General features: G+C 41.6%; 1 long non-coding RNA gene across 1 annotated transcript in view; it reads left to right on the top strand.

The window, feature by feature from the left end:
- Positions 1-2480: 2480 nt before the first annotated feature.
- Positions 2481-10808, top strand: part of LOC137499185 (uncharacterized) — a 79805-nt gene continuing 71477 nt past the window's right edge. Inside the window, exons 1-2 of the long non-coding RNA XR_011018013.1 lie at positions 2481-2595; positions 2741-2837. This is a non-coding gene — a long non-coding RNA (uncharacterized lncRNA). The remainder of the gene's footprint in view (positions 2596-2740; positions 2838-10808) is intronic.

The following is a 10808-nucleotide window of genomic DNA, read 5'->3' as shown; positions in this document are numbered from 1 at the left end:
AGTATCTGTCTTACTACTCTAATTTATTTCAGGATGACCGTAAAAATGCACACACACACACACACACACACACACACACACACACACACACACACACAAGGGCAGTCCGGGTCGTTACTGCCTGAGAGGATTTTAATCCTATTCACAAGCCTGCCTTAATTTCGCTTCTCCAAGTCCAGTCACTCTATACAGTAACTGCCTGCAAACAACTAGATTTTAACTCGGTGCCAGTGCCTACACAATACACGATTACTGTTCCTTAGTTCGACTCCAGGGACAGTCCAGTAATTCACACAGTCACATGCAGTGGACAACTAATCAGCAACAGCTCAACAGTATTCAATAGAAGGGCAATACTCACAACAGCGATTATTAACACAGATCCATGTACACTCACGACAGCTGCTTCAATCGCTGACCCACGGAGGTCCTCAGTTCACAGTACACACACACAGTACTCTAAGGCAGGACACAGTCTTCTGTCCGGTATCGTACGCTGTCTTCAGTCCAGCTACTCACTAGACACTCCGACACAACAGTGGCAGCAGCAACAACAACTTCTCATTCAGACCTTGGTGGGATACTAGCGACAGCCAACACCTCTGTCACCCTCAGCCCAGCCACCGGACCGCTAAACACTGAGTCTCACTCTAACTCCAACACTTAGTTCCACACTGACTCCGAGTCCAACACTGGTAATTGTCCGCTGCTAGCTCCCTTTTTATAGCTCGGTCTGTGTGTACGAGAATATTCGCGACGTGGCTAGAGACGGAACTTTCTCGTTGCATTTCCCAGAAACTTACAAGTAAACTAGCAGATGAGAACATTACACGCTGGGAAATCCCCGGTCTTCTGTCTCACTAGCTCCTTCCAGGAAGTACCGAAATACCGGCTACGACAGAGCTGGCACGTAAAAATAATTTAGCAAACATGCAGAGATTTTTTTAATTCATGCATAATTTTGAGGAAAGATTAGCAGCAGAAACGGTGTGAAGTATATCAGCATTCTGGGAAAAGCTCTTCTACATAATATCAGTCTTTTATCTTGAAAAAATATGAAATTACGGGTACATTATTACATTCTCATCGTGCTCTTGTCTTTTCTGGCTCGTTGATATTGTCGTTAATCTTTTCTAAAGTTACATTTTTTTCGAAATTTGAAAATCTCAACCGCCACTAAATGTTTTTCCAGTCAACCTAGTAGATACATAGACAACGCTGTTCAGAGCATGGTGACTGGCTAATAAAAACATAGGCTACGGGACCATACTGTACATTTTTGGATTCGAATTCAAGTTCGATGGAGAATGCTTTTAGGGGCAAAAGATAAAATTATTAAATACGATAATAATTTCGTACCAATTTCTGCTCGTGATCACAGTTGTCTGAAGCAGTCCGTTATTGTTCTGCTAAATATCTTATAACTTCTCCTGAATGATCAGTCTCTTACAACGACTGGCAGTTTGGCTAGGTGTACAGCTTATATTCCTCATTACGGTACCGACTACCTGTATAAGAGTCAGTGGTTGCTGCTGCTCTCAGTCTGTAATTGCGCGCTAAGATTTGCAGCAGGCACACTACCATTAAAAATTCCTAACCCAGTTTTACAGAACAAAACACTTAAGCTGATTATTTAGTCATTCAAACTCTTAAGTGCATCTTTTCTGTTCTTGATCTTCTTTGCAGGTTGTAGGATTACGTATTACAAAATCATACGGTCCCGCAAATTTTACTGTACCCCCCCCCCCCAAAAAAAAAACACTGTTAAGGAATTTTGTAAGACCAGGCGAGTTGTCCGTGTGGTTAGGGTAGCGCAGCTGTGAGCTCGCTTCCGGGAGATAGTGGGTTCGAATTCCTCTGTCGGCAGCCCTGAAGATTGTTTTCCGTGCTTTCCCATTTTCACACCAGGCAAATGCTAGAGCTGTATCTTAATTAAGGCCACGGCCGCTTCCTTCCCATTCCTAGGCCATTCCTGTCCCATCGTCGCCGTAAGACATATCTATGTCGGTGCGACGTAAAGCAAATAGCAAAAAAATAAAAAACATAAAAATATAAAAAGTAAACTGTAAGTCACTCTTATTTTGGACGTACTTTATTCAGAACGTTCTACGGCTAATTAAAACAATAGCTTCATACTCATGTTCGTCCAGGATTAGTATGGATTTTTCTTTCATCCTTGTCAAGGGCTCTGCTACTTGGAAAGCGAATCCCGGGCAGAATTTGCGCAATGCGCTAATAAGATCTTAGGCTCGATATCTGCAACACGTGAAAGGAGAAAAACTTACATGTCTTAGGACGTTTTAAAGATCTTGAGTAAAATTTGACGCATTTTTTAACACTCGTAAGACTTGCAGACGTTTTGTTATTGATCAAATGGCGCGAATGTTTTCATCCATTTGACTTCTTCGTCGCGCATGCGCCCACGCGACCACGAGTTTAATAGTGGTGTAGTGTGGTGTTGCATAACCATGTCGAGACAGGTAGACAGTAAAATTGAGTAGTTGCGGAGGTTTTGTTTTATGTGATATTGTGAGCATATTGCACCATATTGATTTATTTTCAGATGTTGTCCGAGGAGAGTCACCCTAGGACTTTGTAAGTACATTATGTAGGTTGTATTTTATCATTTCTAGACTCCTGTCATTCTTGCAGGTGAAAGTTTCGTCGGTAAGGCACTCGTATTGTAAATATTTACATTCGCATGTGACAAATGCATAACATTCTGTTGGTTTTCTATCAGGTACGTAGGTAATCTAGATGCATCCGTTTCCGAAGACCTCGTTTGTGCCTTGTTCTCCCAGATCGGCCCGGTTAACGGCTGCAAAATTATTCGCGAGGTAAGCATATCGTACAGTAAAAAAATAAGTAAAGAAAATATATTTTCTTTGCACTTTAATCTTGCCTGAGAAATGTGAATTTACTGAATTTAGAATGAAAAGGAGCATTTGATAGATTACAAGGAACTTCTAAATGTATTCTCTTTCGGTCTTGTTTCCCTTGTTATCCTAGGTCAGCCTCTCTCTCTCTCTCTCTCTCTCTCTCTCTCTCTCTCTCTCTCTCTCTCACACACACATTTATATATTTCCGAAGATTTCTTGTTTATGTCATTAGGCCTAAATGAAAGTGCCTTGAATAATAATAATAATAATAATAATAATAATAATAATAATAATAATAATAATAATAATAATAATAATAATAATAATAATGTATTATATTTCGGAGAGAAGAAAAAATGGTTAATGCTTTAAGTCAGTGGTTTGATGACTGATCCAGTTGTAATAGTTTATCTGGTGATGTCCGACTCGTTGGCTGAATGGTCAGCGTACTGGCCTTTGGGTCAGAGGGTCCCGGGTTCGATTCCCGGCAGGGGGTCGGGAATTTTAACCATCATTGGTTAATTTCTCTGGCATCATTTCAACCTCATAACGACGCGCAGGTCGCCTACGGGAGGCAAATAAAAACCTGCACCTGGCGAGCCGAATATGTCCTTGGACACTCCCGGCACTAAAAGCCATACGCCATTTCATCTAGTGATGATTCACAACCACAGAGGAAGGATAACGTCTATTGTAATTCATATCTTCCTGATCTCAGAGAGTTTGTGGCTGTGGGAATTGCCTTACATTTATCTCGGAATAAGCTATCATGGCTGGTCATTAGTGACAGATTTTGAGCGGTGGTAGGGGTGTTTTGTTAGGTCATTGTATAGTGTTCTACATATCTGTTAGTCTATTGGCCTGGAGGCTGGTTGGATCCTCAAAACAGTACCACCAAAGATTATATGGTTAAAGGAAATCACAAAACCTGGTGCTGGCACCAAATTGAGGTATTGTAGGCAAGATGAGGAGGAAGGTAGTTTGCAGTTGCTTTCTTCATAGGGCTAGAAAGTGCTCTTGTAACACCAGTGACCCTGTATGCAACACATTTCATAAAACTCAGACACATCCGTACTTGTTACAATACCTATGGGAGATGGTAAGTGATAAGCAAAGCTGGTTGACTTAGTTCTTTGGTAACCATGACGACAGCTGTTCAATAATCCATAAGGAAACTCGTGAGAGCTGCAGGATAGAACAATTTGAAGAGATCAGTTTGTAAAGGAGAAAAGAATTCCCATTGTGCTATAGCCTTGATGGGCCTTTGCCTGCCAAGCAACTGCTGCTCAGCCCAAAGGCCTGTAGACTAAGAGGTTACACATGGTGAGTGTGACAAATCATCTTGGCCATTATTCCTGACTTTCTAGAATGGCACCATTATATAACTGTCAGATAGCTCCTCAGTTTTTTCACATAGGCTGACTGGACCTCAAACCAGCCCTTTAGACTCGTATTGTTTTGTTACCTTAAACACATGCAGAGATGATTATTATTATTGTTTCCATCTGAGGAATTTTGGCATCTGAACATAAAAGTGTTGTGTTGGATGAAAGGCTTGACAGCATTTGCTTTGTAGATTTGGATCTTTCAAATGTGGTAACGCTGTTGGTTGCAGGATGTTCTTCAAAGGATTAACAAACTTCCTCTGGGAAGATGATGATGTTGTTGTGCCTGCAAAAACCTCTGTATGATGATGATGATGATGATGATGATGATGATGATGCCTGAGAAATAATGACATACAGCACATTCAGTATATCATTAAGAACTAGAATTCTTTGGTATAACTAACACAATATTGAACGTTAGATGACATAACCGTGCCAGCCAAAATTATAAGCTGAAATATTTCACAGAGTGGTTTTCATAGGTGCAATGATATATTTGTTTTATTTATAGAATAGCTCATTATTGAAAATGTAAGCAAATTTCATCTATGCCATTAAAACAGTTATGATTTGATAAATGGTCACAGATGAAACAAATTAGTACAGTAATGAACAAAAACATTCTCCCACTTCCGTTATTTGGTAAAATTATTCCATATGAAAACTCAATAAGAAATCTTTGTGTACGGTAATTATAAATGTCTTAACTGGGGAGAGTGCATTACCAATGTCTGTAGAAAAAGTGTATCCCTCCCTCCACCCACTAAAATATTATCAAAATATGCTGCCACTAAGCATAAGAATTAGACTTACTTTTATCTTCCCCCTTTCTTTTTTTCCTACTGTGATGTAGTACTAATGATGCCAGGAGAGAACAAGTAAAACAGTTACGAGCTATGAACTCTTGTATTAGATTTATTGTTTCCTTATGCTATGATGTTCTTGTCACTCCTTAATATCGGTCAACTTTCCTTCTCACATTTGAATAATACAGAAATCTCCATGTAGCAGATTAAACATATTAAACAAGAATACCACCTTCCCCTCTCCCCATTACTTATCTTCACAACTGGATTTCCTATCCTCTTTTCACCAGCATAACACACACTTGGGCAGCATCCTTACAATCCCTGTCGTTTGTTGCAAATGGAACTATAATATGGAATTCTTTCATTCACAACATCAGAGTCATAAATAGCTTAAATTCTTTTAAGTCGTCTTGCCGTGTGCATTACAATGCGTATTGCCAGATTGTATGAATCTTGAGGAGTCATTGTTTGTGTGAATGTACATTTATTCTGCTTATGTTATGTTATGCAATTTTATGTCATATTACTTCTAGTTTTTAACTATAGTTTCTAAAATAAGATTAAGAGTTAATATTTTTCTCAAATGTACACTGTTAAAGAAGTGTGATTGAGTGTAAGTTGCTAAATCAAAGGACCTGTCAACAGTAATTTCAGTGTTTAGTGATTTTGTTTCTAATGCTTTGAATTATGTTAGGCTGGTATGCATGTTGCTTCAATCAGTAGCGTAGCCAGGATTTCAGTTTGGGGGGGGCCCATTTTTAGGTGACCAAACTTCCAGAGTTTAGGTGATATAGAATACCTAAAAAGGAAATTAGTGTCCTTGGATCCAAGTAAGAGTGGCGGATTCGTGCGGATTCCGGAAGCTAATAGTAATCATCATCATCATCATCTTCTTCTTCTTCTTCTTCTTCTTCTTCTGCTTCTCCTTCCGTTTTTCCTACATCTGTGGGGGTCACGGGTGCGAACTGTGTCATACATGTGAATTTGGCCCTGTTTTATGGCCAGATGCTTTTCTGTATTTATATCAATGGCATACCATCCGTGACAGGAAATAACATATCGACACTGCAAGACAAGATATTAACAATGACCTCTGATGACTCAGTATATATGCACAACGAAATTCTCTTATACTAAACTCCACAAAATCTCAGGCAATCATAATTAGACCACGAAAAAAAATTTTTTTTTTTGCTAGTTGCTTTACGTCGCACCGACACAGATAGGTCTTATGGCGACGATGGGACAGGGAAGGGCTAGGAGTTGGAAGGAAGCGGCCGTGGCCTTAATTAAGGTACAGCCCCAGCATTTGCCTGGTGTGAAAATGGGAAACCACGGAAAACCATTTTCAGGGCTGCCGACAGTGGGGTTCGAACCTACTATCTCCCGAATACTGGATACTGGCCGCACTTAAGCTACTGCAGCTATCGAGCTCGGTACCACGAAAATTACTGAGCTGCTCAAACAATGTCGCAATCCCGCCTATCCTACTGAATGGGAACATTATTCCCCACAGTAAACCGGTTAAAAATCTTGGCTTAATTATGAATGAAACACTTGATTGTTCTGGTCACACGAAAGAAATACGTAAAAAAGACTTTTGGAGTGCTTCACCCTCTTAAATGGCAGAGGGATGTATATCCATTTGAGCTAAAGGCAAAAGTAATACAGACACTCATTCTCCCTATTCTTGATTACTGTTACGTTGTATTAGTTGATATTACGAGAGAAGAAACACTTAAACTTCAACAAGCACTGAATTCCTGCCTGGGATTTATTTACAACATCGGGTACGATGTTCATACCACTCAATACTATCGGGCTGTCTCATGGCTGAAGCCTGATAAACGTCGGCAGCTACACACTTTAACGATGGTGTTTAGGAGTGTTAGCTGAAAGTCAGCCACTGTATATTTCTTCTAAATTCACCTTTTTATCATAATTTCACAACTTAAATACACGTTCTAGATCCTATCTTTCTATTCCGCTGCACCGCACAAATACAATTAATAGATTATTTGTGGTGATCGGCGTCACATTATGGAATTCCCTGTCAGCTCAGGTCAGAGAAACTAGCTCTTTATTAAGATTTAAGGTCACCTGGCGAGACGTCCGACTCGTTGGCTGAATGGTCAGCGTACTGGCCTTCGGTTCAGAGGGTCCCGGGTTCGATTCCTTCATTGGTTAATTCCAATGGCTCGGGGGCTGGGTGTTTGTGCTGTCCCCAACATCCCTGCAACTCACACACCACACATAACACTATCCTCCACCACAATAACACGCAGTTACCTACACATGGCAGATGCCGCCCACCCTCATCGGAGGGTCTGCCTTACAAGGGCTGCACTCGGCTAGAAATAGCCACACGAAATTAAATTAAACCTGCCGAGACTACCTGCTGAGGACAGCTGACTGAATGGTTGAAGTGTGAATGTGTGCGTGCCTGAGGATGTCATTTTTAAGAGTTTTTAATATTGAAATGAAATGGCGTATGGGTTTTAGTGCCAGAAGTGTCCGAGGACATGTTAGGCTCGCGTCGGGATGAGAATGTAATGATGATGAAGACGACACATACACCCAGCCCCCGTGCTAGCGAAATTAACCAATGATGGTTAAAATTCCCGACCCTGCTGGGAATCGAATCCAGGACCCCTGTGACCAAAGGCCAACTCGCTAACCATTTAGCCATGCAGTCGCACACTTTTCAATATTAATTAGTTTTAATATTAATTTAGTTAGTAATGTATTTACATTTATTTTTAAAACTATTAATTTATGTAGTTTTAACTGTTTTACGTATCTCAGTATTCTATTTAAGATTTTGATTAGTATGTGGTTAAGTATACGAGAGGGCCTCGAGCCCTAACTTCGCTACTGTAAAAAAGGCACCAATAAATAAATAAATATAGAATGTAAGGGGTATGGGTATAGACATTTTGTTAGTTGGTTAAGAAAAATATATGTCACACCATACGCTAGGGAGTGTTTACCTTGTCCTATTTGTTTCCCTTGCGGTTAGGGCAGCGCAGTTGTGAGCTTGCATCCGGGAGCCAGTGGATTCGAACCCTTCTGTCGGCAGCCCTGAAAATGGTTTCCCGTGGTTTCCCATTTTCACACCAGGCAAATGCTGGGGCTGTACCTTAATTAAGGGAACGGCCGCTTCCATCCCACTCCTACGCCTTTCCTATCCCACCGTCACCATAAGGCCTATCAGTGTCGTTGCGACGTAAAACAAATTGTTAATTCGTTTCCCTCGCAAGCCTGGGATGCAGAATATAGTAGCATTAAGTTACAGTTTTGTGACGCTAATATTCGTATGTATAATTTTTATTAACGTGCCAGAAACCAACGACATGGAGCTGTTGCCATTTCAACACTGTTTTGAGGGCCACCGACCAAAGTCGGGATTTGAACCTGCGAACTCGGACTCAGAAGGACAGCGACTCAACCAACTGAACCACATGAAAAGGAGGCGTTTGTGATTATTGTTATAAATAGATTCAGTTAGTATGTTTACACAGGTTTTATGAAGAGCATTTATTAAGGCGTACGTTTTCCAACTGTCCTAAATGCACGAGACCGGACGGAAGAACTAGCTGGAAGCTAAAGAGCCTTGCAGGGGTGTCGCTTACTTCTCTGTACACTTTTCCAAACCAAACTCCATGGCGTAACAGCCCCGAAGGGCCATCGCCTACCAAGCGACCGCTGTTCAGCCCGAAGTCCTGCAAATTATGAGGTGTCCTGTGGTCAGCACGACGAATCCTCTCCGCCGTTATTCTAGGCTTTCTAGACCGGGGCCGTTATCTCAACGTCAGATAGCTCCTCAATTATAAGCTCGTGGGCTGAGTGTACCTCGAACCAGTCCTCAGATCCAGGTAAAAACCCTGACCTGGCCGGGAATGGAACCCGGGGCCTCCGGTAAGAGGCAGGCAAGCTACCCCTACACCGCGGGGTCGGCTTGTTACTTTCAGGTCACCTTATTTTAGAATTAGACTTAAGGCATCCTGCATTCGATGCCCGCCACTGACAGAGTTAAGAAAGGCATGGGATCGGGAAGATACAGCCTTGTTTCTGGGTGCAATAGAGTTGGCCATGAGTCTCCCGTGATCGAAATATCTACGACCTGGCAGGTAGTCACCTTCACGGGGCGTCGTACCAAAGTGGTTCTTTCTTTTAGAAAAAAAATAAAAAAATAAATGAAGATTCTACTTCCTCACAAACGAAGAACGATATTATCAATTTTACGAACAGTTTCAATAATGCAGCCGGTTTAGAGTACAGAAGCTATGATTTCGATTGTTGGATATAATTACATGGCAACAATCAAAACCATCAATATCTACAGAAGATCCGTCACCGCACTCGGTAGGACCGGCTTTCTTTTCATATCCACCGGGCTAGTTGGCCGTGCGGTTAAAGGCGCACAGCTGTGTGCTTGCATCCGCTTCGAACCCCACTGTCGGCAGCCCTAAAGGTGGTTTTCCGTGGTTTCCCATTTTCACACCTTAATGACAGCTGATGGCGGAGCTGTTGAGGATCCAACCAGCCTTAGGGCTGAAGACTGAACATACAACATACAATTAAGGCTAGGGCCGCTTCCTTCCCACTCCTAACCCTTTACTTTCCCATCGTTGCCATAAGACCTACGGTGCGACGTAAAGCAAATTCTAAATACAAAATAAAACATCTTTTCACAACCCCTTCCATGGAAAAGTTGTATCTACGCTACTGGCCTAGACTTGGCCACTGAAATTATTTCGTGGGTACGCCACTGCATCCACTCACCATTTAAGGTACAAGGTAAGCGCGAAGAATGCTTGATACTCAAAATACACCATCATAAATGATGCGGTTATTACTCAAAAGTACTAAAGAAAGGTAAGGCACGCGACCTAGTGTTTTAAGTAGAATCTGCATCAATAGAACGTGACTTCCCATTTTAAAAATGTTTCATGCATCGACTGCGACTCAAGCCTCGGCCGTCTTGATGAGAAGATAGAACCATTGGAACTGAGTTATCACGTCCGCTAATTACAAGATAGTTACATGCACTTTTGATGGTGCCATTTGAAGTTCTAATCAGTCCCCGGGCATTTGACAAAATATATAGACCTACCTATAGAACTAAGGCACGCATCTGCGATCTGTCTTGCTATTAGAATTTAAAAAAAATCATAACTTACCGAGGATGCACATTATTTTGCCCTTAGTGACAAATAAAGTTATTATATGGCACAAAATGAGAAACTAACGTGCAGCTCACAATCCTGTCACAGTCTTCCGAACGCTGCAACTTAAACACAGCACATCTTTCAACCACGGTACAACCCCAGTTTACTGGAACTGATCTGCAAAAGTTGACACGATGTTGTTCAACTGTTTCTGACTGTGGACCCCGTTATCTCGGTGGTCACGTTCCGGCCCCCTACTGAGTAATCCCTGGCTAATTGCCCCTTTCCTCATCTTTTGGCATTTGTCAACACATTCCCAATACTGAGGCCTCTACAGTGAAATACCCCGCGCATCACAAACCTAAGTGTCTTCCTTTCATTCAAGCAGTACAAATATGGAGAATTATGAATGGCCGTATTGAGCCCTGCTAGTAGATTCTTTGTCGCTACGTTAATTCGTCATTTCGGTGTAAGTTTTAAGTTGTTCGTATCGTACGTAAAACAACGACTGATCCTCGCTCTAGTTTCAGGAAACATTTGGGGGGGGCCCGGCCCCAGTGG

This window comes from Anabrus simplex, chromosome 1, assembly GCF_040414725.1.
Source record: "Anabrus simplex isolate iqAnaSimp1 chromosome 1, ASM4041472v1, whole genome shotgun sequence".
Classification (NCBI taxonomy): Eukaryota; Metazoa; Arthropoda; class Insecta; order Orthoptera; family Tettigoniidae; genus Anabrus; species Anabrus simplex.
Note: the sequence above shows the minus strand (reverse complement) of the source record. Positions and strands in the feature narration are given on the sequence as shown.